Source organism: Aythya ferina (genome assembly GCF_964211825.1).
Source record: "Aythya ferina genome assembly, chromosome: 16".
Taxonomy (NCBI): Eukaryota; Metazoa; Chordata; class Aves; order Anseriformes; family Anatidae; genus Aythya; species Aythya ferina.
Genome location: NC_140315.1, coordinates 11,503,580 through 11,515,626, shown reverse-complemented (window position 1 = coordinate 11,515,626; position 12,047 = coordinate 11,503,580). Strand labels below are relative to the sequence as shown.

The 12,047-nt window shown below is 40.5% G+C and overlaps 2 protein-coding genes across 2 annotated transcripts in view; both read left to right on the top strand.

Moving 5' to 3' along the window:
• The window catches only part of LOC311445464 (protein FAM83D-A-like), a 102,491-nt gene extending 92,593 nt beyond the window's left edge, over positions 1–9,898 (top strand). Inside the window, exon 5 of the transcript XR_014698423.1 lies at positions 9,883–9,898. The gene's annotated coding sequence lies outside the window, so the exon portion shown is untranslated. The remainder of the gene's footprint in view (positions 1–9,882) is intronic.
• LOC311445462 (uncharacterized protein) overlaps positions 1–12,047 on the top strand; it is a 342,727-nt gene that overhangs the window by 3,023 nt on the left and 327,657 nt on the right. The window lies entirely within an intron of this gene.

Genomic DNA, 12,047 nt, shown 5'->3' with positions numbered 1-12,047 from the left:
TATTAGACTGCTTGGATAAATCAAGGAAATAGCTGTATTATTTATAGCATGTGTTATTACTTACTGTACTACTGGATCTGTGCTAGAAGGTGACTGAGTCTTTCTGTGGTTGAGCTCGCAGTGCTGAGCAGCACAATGCCACCTTACTTTCCTTTGCTTTATGCATGGTACTGGTTGGACTTGTTTTAATGCTATCAAAAATCACCCATGTAATCTTAACGCTGTTTTTTAGGACCTGAGGATATCTTCTCTCTGCTATCGGGATTCTTAAAAATGGGAATTTGTTATTCATATGTCAAGGTGCTTGCTCAGAGCAGAGGCAGCAATACTGGTTGTGAACGGGTCAGCAATAAGCCAGGGGATTTAGGATCAGTGGAATTAATTTGGCTTCAGTTATTTTAGTTTCATTGGCACAAACTGGGAATTTGGCCCTTTTCAGCTGAATACCGGGTTTCAGTGAGTTAATTCGGAAAGCTCTATGGCACAGGACACTTCATCTCCTCCTCTTCCTGGTCAAATTTTCCTGATAGATACTGCTTTCATGTGGATTTCTGGCTTTGGTGTCTTGTATGTGTGCATGATGAAAGTAGAGACGAGACAAACATCCCCTCCCTTCTGCAAAGGCTCAAGATAGAAAGGGATGAAAAAAAAAAAAGGTATAAAAATAGAGCTGTATTTTTTCCCCCTTGGAAGGACCTCCCACTGACTATATCATTATCCGTCTCATGTAGGATATTGGATTCAGGATCTATAGCAGTGAGCTGTGTTAGTATTGAATCTCATTTGATTTAATAAACCTCTCTTCTCCCTTGCCTGCTCAGTCTTTCCAGTCCTTTTCAGGTGGTAGTAGCTCCCCCGTAGTGTTGGCCATAAAGGGACACATAATGCACTGCCCCCTTTATACGGTGATGTGGGGACCTTCATGCTCCACTGGAAATGTAAATTTTTGTTTTGCAAAAATAACCCCTTCTTCTTTCCCTCCCCTTATGGATGTATGTTATGTATGGATGTATGGTCCATTCTATAGGTATGCTGTTTGCTTGCTGTTATTCTCTATGGTTGGACCGATTTCCAGTGAATTTGGTCATCAAGAAATATTTTAAGCAGACTTAAGGTCTGGAATTATTTCAGTTTTTTATTGTATGAAGTATAGTTTTGGAGATAAGCTGAAAATTTTGAGGGGGGAAGAGAAGGGGGAATAAGATTTAATTTCAAGTGAAAGGGAGCATCACAAACTGTTGTCAATTGACATTTTCAATACATTAGAAAGAGGAGGTTATTAAAGAAAAGAATAAAATTTCAAATCCTGCAGAATTAACGACATAGCAAAGTCTATGCTTCAGGAAGAAAGAGTTTTTGGAACCTGTCTTTAATTTTCAAATGGGAGTTCTTTTGCTGGATGTGATGAGGCTTGGCATGTCTCTTGGCATGTATATGGATATTCAAGCTTGGTGTCTTTGGGCTCTAATTTCCCTAGAAGAATTTAAATAAACCTTTCTCAAGCCAATCGGAGTTAACTGTATAGTAAGAAACTGTGCTCTATGTCTATATTGAACTTGGAAAAAATGAAATTGTGCTCTCTGCTCTAATGTGTCAGGCAAAGCTGGCTTCAGTGAATGTGCAGAGGCAAGGTTTTGTTTTGAGAACTGGAATATACTGAAGCTTGATTACAGACAGTAGGCAAACTGGCAATCCATTTTAGCTTGTTTTTAGCATATACTCCATGTAGGTCGGAAAGATATTAAGTTTCTACAAATTTCAGTAAAATAGAGTGCCTATTGATAGAAAAGTTGCCTAGCTGCTGAAAAAAAAAGCTGTATTCTAAGTGCAATCCCATCTTTGACTCCAGAGACTCCATGAGACCAAGCCAATTCTTACCAGAAGCATATTAGAGACTGTTATAATGGGGGAGATCCAAATATATGAGGTATGGTACTTTGTGGAACAACTTGTTTTGAAGACAGGATGCTGTATGGAAGTCAGGGTAGCTGAAGTCCTGTCCTCACTGTCAGTTTATACCAACAGGGTTTCTAAAATTTACCTGCATCTCTAGTAGGTTACTGACTCAGAATTTGCAGTAAAAAAATGGATCCCAGTGATTTCCAGCATACTTTTTTTCAGACTGTTGAAATACTAGAAGTGATTCTTGGACAAGAGGACCAAATCCTTTCCCCAAACATAGCAATAACATTTGCGGTGCCTTGACTGGTCTCTCATTGGTCCCTTTGCCTTCATAAGGGGTGTGTGTTTGGCAATCCTAGAAGATGCAGCATCTCCTAAAGCATAATCCAATGATGCCAGGCAATGGAAAGGGTGAGAACTGTTGCTTTGAATTGTAAAATCACCATATCCATAATGCATGAAAGGACCTATGCCATAGCACAGGTTTCAGTCCTCCTGCAGCTCTGGAAAATTGGACAACTTCATAGTCTTTCATGAAAATATAATTTATCTCTGCTGCCTTTTGAGTAGTAAATTATGAATTTGAAAGTGACAAATATTAGCAACCTGCCTTTATTGCTAACAAAACTGGGCAGGAGAGAAAAGGAGTCTGCAGAGCCTTTGACAGAATGTTTAATAACTTTTGTGATTACTGTTTCCCAGAGGTGATGTGTATAATATGTATTTTCCCTCTTTCATTTTATCATAACACCTATGCTGGAGACTATTGTTGTGTCTCTGTATTCCTCAACTTCTTCATCAGTCAAAGGTTAGAGAGATTTGAGCAACCACAGTCAAAGCAAAGCTGTGAAGCCTTCTGCATCCTTTTTAAAAAAATGCACTGCTTTAGCTTGGTCCAACAGTATGAAAACGGGCCAAACCCATATCGTAAATAACCGGTATGGTATTAAAAGTCTGTATTACTGGGGCAGCTGAGAATGAAACTATGACAATCATTTTGTAGATGGATGGAGGTTAATTGCAGAACATGCCAAAATAGACTCTATCTCAGGTGTATTCTTCTAGAAGAAAATTAATTTCCATTTTGGGTCCCTTCCTGTTCAGGAAGTGTAAAATTTTGCATGGCTTTGGTACCTTGGCTTTGAAATGTTCACAAGATTTTATATAAAAATTGATCACTGAGTAAGATTTCAAGAAGTAACATTCTTCAATTAAAAATCAGTATTTTGGACTTGGCAGCTAGCGTGCGGTTGTGGTTGACGTGAAGGAAGAAAGACAGATGGGGACCAACACGTGTGCCCTTTGGGAGAGAGAGGGACTGCCTGGGAGGTGTGCAGTCAGGGAGCTTGCCAGGGATGTAGCTCTCAAATCAGAGGATAACAGGCTGAGGTTACAAGGTATGTTTAGGAAGATTTTATGGGTAATGTGGACCAGTTTTCCTTCTGAATAGATACACCAGAAATGGGATGAAAGCTGAGTTCCCACTCAGTAAGAAATGGTCCCACAGCTTCTAGATTGGGAGGGAGGATCACATCCATTCCTTTACATCTCTTTTTGTAAGTGCAGGAAGAACTGTTCAGGCTGGCTTAAACTCAAGCAACCAGTCCTGCAGACTGTTATCCATGCTTGGATGAAAGCTGGTACCAGGAACAGGGCAAGGATGCACTTCAAACCACCAGGAACCATCTCTCCTGCAAGGCTTAATCCAACTGTAAAAAATAGCCACATTATGAAGAAATGGAGAATTTTTCATCCTTTAACCAATCTATCAGTTACAGAACACACAGACAGTTAAGGAAAGTATTAAAAGAGGGATCCTAGCTTTTTGCAGCAGTGAATAGCTCAGCTAAAGCAGCGCACATTTGCTGGTGTTCCCTAGGTTTGTTGCTGGGTGGCTTCCAGACAGACGTTGGATCCAAAGCTGAACTCTCCCTCTGAAAACATGGTTGTTTTTTCATAACAGAGCTCAAGCTACAGCCAGACGAGCAGGCTGAAACCTAATATGAGCTTTTGCTGCCTGCAGTTTAGGATGGGCTGTTTCTAGTTTCACTTCACATCTATTCAGTATGTGTAGAACTATTAAAACCCTGGGTGTTGCCTCATCTTCAACATCCATAAGGCCATCTCAAGCACGCTGACGTACCTACTCTTCCTGGTCTCCAGCTTGCTTCTTCGAACTCTCATCTTAGTTTCTTTCCAGTCATGGCTTTGTAATGAACTCCATAGTGCCTTCAGGTAAGAAAGCATATTCTAGTTTCCATCACAAACCAGACTTTAGCACCTTATTTCCTAACCTTTTGTACCTTGTCCTTTGATTTTTGGTTTTCTTAACCATTCAGCAAGATGAGGGGTGCATGGTGTTCGTGCCAATGTTTTCTGTGCTCAGGTGAGTGAGATGGCACTGTTCTGCCTGTTGGCAACTTTTCTTGTTGGTAACCTCATAGAAATACAATTAGAAAGCAGAGTATTATCTTCACAGGCTCAAAAATGAGATCGGGTCACCAAGAACAGGAGACAGAAGTCACTTGAACTGCATTTCTTTCTAGCTGTAGAAGGCCCAGGAAGGGTCCAAGTCTGGAGATGCACTAAGTACAGAGAGTACGACATGATGCAGTTTTGATTTGGCTGCTGTCCTGTGGGAGGAACAACCAATGGAATGATGCCTACAACTCATTTTTTGTACAAAAGTGCTTACATCATTAAAAATCACAGAAACCCAGGGTCCTCAGTGCTTAAATCCTTTTGAAAACAGGCCCAGGAACCCCAACCATGCAGACCTTTTAGAAAAGTTTGTTTTGAGAGAACTTCTTCCTGGGATGTTCTCTCAAGGAGCAGCCCCTAAAACATCTCAGTTAAGGGTGAAGAACCACCAGTCATCACAGAAGTTCATGGACAGCACAGTTTGGAGCTAGTTATAAAATATACATAGCTTTTCCACTGTGAAATATTTGGTATTTTAAAAATTAAGACAGTGTTATTTACTTCCCCCACTGCCCCCCCATGACTGGTGTTGCTTATGTGCTGTTGGCAGATGGGATGTGGATCATTTTAATTAGATTTTATTGGACTGTTATACGGCCCGTAATTGTGATCATTACTCATTTTCACTGTGGTTCAGACAGATCCTCTATTTAGACATGATGATATTTTGATGAGACAAGTCCCATGTAACTTGTTATGTTAGGGGCCAGTAGCCAAAGCAGTGGAATTAGGTGTTTTCACAGCATAAAAATTAGAGTAGATTAATAAAGGACGTAATGGTCAATTTGTGTTTCTAATTGTGCCCAGATTGTGGATGCTATGGGCAGAGTGTCTCCTTGGGCTGCTGAGTTCTGCTGAAAGCTGCAGGAAACAAAGAGTTGTTGCAGCAAAAGCCAAGGTAGGGAGATGTGGCATGGAGAAGAGGCGAGCCCCGATTCACCCTAGGGAGAGGGGCAAACCTTGGTGCTGACAAACTTTAGCTGAAGCCAGAGACCTTGTGCTCGTATTCACATCAGCTCCACGTCTGGTCCCATATGCTTTAGGTATGCTCTTTCTGTACTGTGCTTTAGGCATGGCTGTTCTCATGGCAGGTCTGAATCACTGCAAGGAGACTGGGGCTGGAGGCTGAGTCTGAGCGGGGAATGGATCCATAATCCAGCAGAGGCTTTTGTGGGAGCTGCGCCCTGCTCTCACACAACCATCTTCTCACCTTCACCCCTTATTTCTTGGTGTTCAGTCTTAGCTTTTTTCTCTTGGATTCTCAGACCCAGAACTGGTATTTGGACATAATACTTCTAGGGTGTGGACCCAGCTCTCCCTTTGTGTCCTGGGGAACATTGGTCATGCACCTCTGCCAGGGATCACAGTTCAAGCAAATTGTCAGAAATATTTAGAGGAAAGATTTAGGTTTTAAGTTTTTACTCCTTATTTGTGAATAAAGTTTCACTTGGCTAATTCCTTAAAATATATATTTCTCTCCTAAAACCCAACATCTTCTGACCCCCAGCTGCACTGCATTTGCAGATGTCAATGTTGGAGAACTGAAAATGTTGGGGTTCACTGGTTTTGGGGTACAAATGCTATGAGTTGGTGATGCACAAATGTTATCTAAACTGCAAATGTCTCTATCCCAGTAACAAATCTGTGAATTTAGCTTAGCGTAAAAAACATCTGCAGCTAAGGAAATGGGATGCTACAAATAGTCCCAGCCTTCTGTAACCCAGTGGGGGATGCTCCAGTGCTATTACCATACCAGTGGGGGACACACAGGGCACACCTCCGTCTGCTTCTCTTCTCCTGGACAGGTACCTCTACAGGGATTCTGGTAAGGGTTACTGTTGTAAATTATAATTGAACTTAATTTTACAAGTCAGATTTTAGCAAGGATCAACTTAGATCACATTGTGTATGCAAATGAGGCCTGTTATCCCTCTGGCTGCCCAGTTTGTGTACATCAGCCATCTTCGGGTGGCCTACAGATCAGCTTGTCCCATGCAAACCCGAAAGGAGCTGAGCTGCCAAGTAGAAGAGAATACCACCTAACTTTACCCGGTACCTTTTATTGGGCTGAATGCGATTCTCATTCTCTCTCTCTCTCTCTCTCTCTCTCTCTCTCTCTCTCTCCCCCTCCCATCCAGACATATCCACTGATCCACTAGATGCTACTTCTGCTTACAGTTCTTGTAGATTCCTCCTGTGCTATTGCTCCTTAGAAACCGGGGCCTAATTTAGTGCTGGGTAATGCTTACCTTAACTTCTTGCTTCACAGTGTCCTTTTACTCCCTTGTATCTGCAAGTCTTGTCTAGATGCAATATACAGTAAGGCCTCACTTCTCACCTCTGCTGAAAAATAAATGTGATAATCTCAACAGAACCTTTTTGTACTTCTACCTTATCTGTCTTTTACTTCTTTTAAATGATGGAGAAAACACAGAAGAATATTACAACAAACGGACAGACATTTAACTTATAATTTACTTCACTAGCCATTATGCTTTTGTTATAGTTGATGATAGACTCATTTATATTTTTCACGTGTGAGACAAAATTAAATGTTCCTTGTAAAGAATCACTTACAAACTAAGTCTCTTTTTTCTTGCTTAGTCAAAAATATTCTAATTTATTAAAATGCCCTTATTTTTTGTCTTTTTTATTTTTCTGGGAATCAGGCCAGCTCACCTGAGAAAATTATTTTTCTCTTTGGGTTAGTTCCAATAAACTCCAAATCTATGTTGCTCCATAGAATGAGAGAACCTTTCCTAACAAGAGAATAATAATCACCAAATTCTGGTATGAATTTTCACACAAAGAATGTGTACTAAAATGGATGAAACATCATGCTTCATTTTCTCATGCTGATTTTTCAAGTGAATAATTGCAAGCCATGATTAATGTCACCCCAGAAATCTGGCATGCTTATTTGTGAACACATTAATGAGTCTAGTTTTATTATTATTCAACCAACTCTAATGCCTTGGTATAAGCCTTGTATTTCCCAGCTTCTCTGTCCTTATCGGATTTTTTTATTTATTTATTTTATTTATTTATTTACTTACTTACTTTTTTCTTGCCTTTGGCTTTACAGTCCAAATTTTAAGGACAGTAGGTTTTGGCTTTTAGAGATTTTAAGAGTCCCCTCTGTGCTGATGGTACGATAGAAATCACAGATACTTCTTTCCTTGTGCCGTTTAAACTTGCTAAGTCCCACTGTGACAGATGCTGTGGACATGTGGGATAGGCAGAACTATTTTACCAAGAGTATTGGACATCTCTCTTTTATCCGGCTCCTGATTGTGTTTGTGACTAAATGTTCAGATAAAAACATGACTTATCAAAATGGAAACCACCAGATGCAATTCACGCAAACTTTCATTGCAGACCAACTCGGAAGCCTTCCTGAGTTCCATGTGTTAGGGGGAGAAAAGTGCATTGGTTTTGCCTGCTACAAGGTAAGCCATGGCCTAGAATTCAAGTGATTTTAGGTTAAAATTCACACATTATCACACTTCAGTATGCTCTACAGCTTGCTGAGCTTCTCCCACAATGAACTCCAGGACAATTAAGTTAAAACCATTAAGAAGTTTTAAGTTAAAGTGTGACCTTCTAGTTTTGACTAGGTGAGGGTTTTGTTTCGTGAAAGCTGTTTTGTCAGCGGTAAGTCCTGCCAGCTCCCAGTGAGAGGACTGAGATGGAAAGAGCTGAGATTAACTATTGCATTACATTGGACAAAGAATTAGGAAACGTCGTGATATTGAGTGGATGGTAAAGAGGTGTTTAAAATTTCAAGTTATGAACTGGGAAGGAAATGGGGAAAATCGGTCCTAAGTTTGTATGCTCAGTCATGGGCTTTGAACAAGGTATTAGTACTCTGGAAAGAGACCTGGGAGGCATTTCGTAGAACTCTCTCCTATCGACTCAATGTACAAATCTATGGTGTGCCCACAGTTTGAAAAGTCTGTGACATTTCTGTTCTCGAGTGCATAGTGGGAATAGAACAGGCACAGCAAAGGACAACAAAGGTGATTAAATGTATGAAATAATTAGTCACTCTGTATGGAGATGTTAACTTTGGATTCTTCAGCTTGGAAAAGGAATCCCTGCTGTGACAGAGGTGAATAACAGCCTGAGCTACCAGGAGAAAGCATGTAGGGAGCAATTGATCACTGTGTTTCTCACAAGAGAAAATAAAGAATATCATAATCATTTGTCAGGTTGCAGGTTGAATATAAACAAAAAATGATACTTTTTTCATATGACACCTGGGTACACTATGGAGCTGCTTGCTGTGCAGCAATGAGATGTGAGAGCTTGCCTGGGTTCAGATACTGGTGATCACATTTTTCCCATGGATTAGGATATTAAATATATTGTTATGTATCTTGCACTGCTAAGGCTACTTGACTGTCTCCTAAGTTTTGCTTTTCCCAGAATTGCTGCTGTTGGAGGAGGGTTACAGGAGCAGCCAGACTTTTAACTTGCCCTGGTTCTCTCATAAGGCTCTAATGATTTCAGGAGGGATATAAAAAGGACTCCAAAGGCCTGACATCTCAATGATTTCCCCATCAGGGTACCAAAATGGGGTCAAAGAAGCAGTTAACTTGGAGGCTAACACCTTCAGGCCTGAAGGCTGCCACTTGGATTAATTTGTTTGCAGCAAAGCCCTGCTGAAGTTTCTCAGAAATACTTCCATGCAAGGTGCTGCGAAATCTGGGTTTGTTTCTGCTTTGCCCTGGACAAGGATGAAATGAGGAGTGTGTCATTAGAATGACAGAAAGAAAGGGAAGGAAGAGGGGAAAATCAGCAAAAAGAGAATTCCTGCTTTACCTGCCGAGAACGAATCTGATAAGGAAATATCTGGCGATGTTCACAATAAGTCAGACATTGTCCCAGACCTTAATTGCTGGCACAGGCAACTGTGGACCTGGTAGGAGGGATGTGGATGGTGTCTGTGCGCTCCATCTGCTGCCTGCAGAGACGGGAACGTTCCAGGCCAGGTGTTGCTGAGCATTGCTCTTGTCTAGCAGCAAGATAAGTTTAATTAAAGGGCTAATTATTCCCACTCTGGAACGGACCTATTTGTTGTACTTGCAACCGCTTTCTAACTCTTTTCCTCTAGTGTTCATGCATTACACATTTATCTTCCATTGTCACATTACAGACTTGTTTTGCTTAAGTGAGGATAAGTCTTTGTTGTGTGTGAAAATTGGAAACAAAGGGAATTGGCTAGTCTTGAATTTAGGTGATACTTCATTGTAATGGCATTTGTCAGCACAAAAAGGCATTTCATGCTGGTTTTCTAACTTTCTTGTGAAATAGGTATTTTGCAGTTGTGGTAACTAAGGTCTCAGATCAGTAGGGAATTGGACCCAGATGTTTGTGTTCTGCTGCAACTGTTAAGAGCATCAGGCAGAACTCCTCTTTCAGTTAAACAAGGAGTAACCCACTGATTTCCAAAGAGTTTCTGGATTTACTTTAGCAGACCATAGGATTATGTCTGAGTTGAAGTTTTATCCTGTTTTATGTTCAGTTTGAAAGCTGTGGTGTAACCCATGCTTGCTTTCTCTAGCTTTGTGGACCATGCACAGCACTGAACATTTGCACTAGTAGTGGCAGATAGTTTCCTCTCTCAGAGCGTTAGGGACTTGCTCGTCCAAATGCTGTGGTCTTTTGGGTCACCAGACCAGCCTCACTGTTCTATTGACACTTTGTGACCTTGCTCAAAGACACAATCTTTAGGTGAAACCTAAGTTTAGAGTCAGGACTTTGTCCTCAAGCTCTTGCTGTCCTTTCATAGACAAAGCTTGATGTTCTAGTTTTACAGCGTCCATTGAAGGGGTCAATGTGGATCACCCTGTACTTGGACAATGGAGAGCTATTTGTTGGGAACAAAAGTGCTTCAAGGCACACCTATCTTTAAAAAGAGGCAGCTTAATTCCTTTTTCATTTTTCTGTTTTCTACCATACAGAGAGGACCTTTGGATTTGCGTATATCCTGGTGGACTTGGAAGAGAGAGGGAATTCTCCTCCGCCTAGTTCTGTGCCTATGAGATCTAAAGATTAAACACAAATGACTTTTTTTTTTTTTTTTTCCCTTGGCTAGAACTTTTATTTAATGTCTTTTTTAGGTCTCTTGTTGGTTAAAGCTTTGAGTCAGGTCAAATTGATATGTGAGATTCCCCCCTCCATGTGGCCAAACTTCAAAAGACACATTACTCATACCATTTTAGCATTCAAGTCTTGCATTAATTACCCACTAATGGCTTTTTTTTTTTTTTTTCTTTTTTTTTTTTTTTTTCCAGGAAGCACTTTATATCTTACTCATGGAGCCAGGAGAACAATCACTAGGATGGATAAGGATATACACATAGCATTTGTAACCTTAATATAATCTCTGAATATTCCATGACTCTGTAATGTCTGTCATGCTGGGATTGAGCCCTGGTTCTGATGAACTGCCTGGGGCACTGTGTTGCAAATGCATTCTTTCACAGGCTAAAACAAAGCAGAGAAAACCATATAATGAATTCCAGTCATGTAACATTATGGGCTAAGTAGAAGTGCCACTCCTTTACTAGGATAGTTGTAAGAAGACGCTTTTGAAACCACATAGCTTAAGTGATAGCAGCCACCAGCCAAAACCCAAACATGTGTCTGTGTATGAAACAGGCGCATGTGGAATGTAAAAGCTGTGGATTGTTTTGTAAACCATATTTGTAGAAAGACCATGAAATGTGAGAGAGCAGTACAAAATACACTGTGAAAATGATTTAATCAAGAAAACCTAGAGAGAGGATTTTGGCTTGGGTGCTGGTCAGAAAGGCCATGGTGTGAACAGTTCCGGAGAGCAATCTTTTCTCACAATTTATGTCGTGGAAGGGAGCAAGGGGCTTTTTACGTCCTTTGTAAACAAACAGGATCTGCTTGTTGACTCCATCTTCAGTTCTTTCCCCTTTATGCTAAAAAAAACATGCAAGTACCCAAATTTTTGGCTAACTATTGAGGTCAAAAGGGGATAATATAATAATCTTTCGAAATCCATGCAAGCTATATAGGATTTATGATGCTGTGATAGGGAATAATTAAGCTATGAGAACTTCTATGAAAGTTTTTGATATAAATATGTCTAACTTGCATCCCATAAGTATGATTGAAGACCAGGGAGGCATAACCCCCCAAAACCCCAATAAAAACTTTTTGTTCCACAGGGAGACCTGAAAATGTAAAACAGTGGCAGTGGGACTCCAGCTTTACAATGTTTTTCTAAGGCGATGTTCATTTGTTTTAATCTAATTTTGAAAATAGATCATTTCAGTGGGAGCATATGTTACAGCAGTGTTGTGAAACCAAGGAAAAGGTACATGATGTTCTTGTCAAAATTGTCATGGGAAGGAAAGGGGCAGCCAGCAGCAGAAGAACAATTATTTAGGGACCTCTCAGAGAAGTTGGATGTATTTTAATTTATGGGGTCAAATGGAATTCACCCAAAGGTGCTAAAATTGTCAGCCAATGTGATAGTGAGGCTGCTGTCTATCATTTATGACACATCATTGTGATCTGGGGGAGGTCCATGATGACTGCAGAAAGGCTGATGTTACTCCATCATCATGATGATACTCTGGTAGAAAGGCGAGGAACAGGACCCAGGCTAGACCAGCCAGTCACCC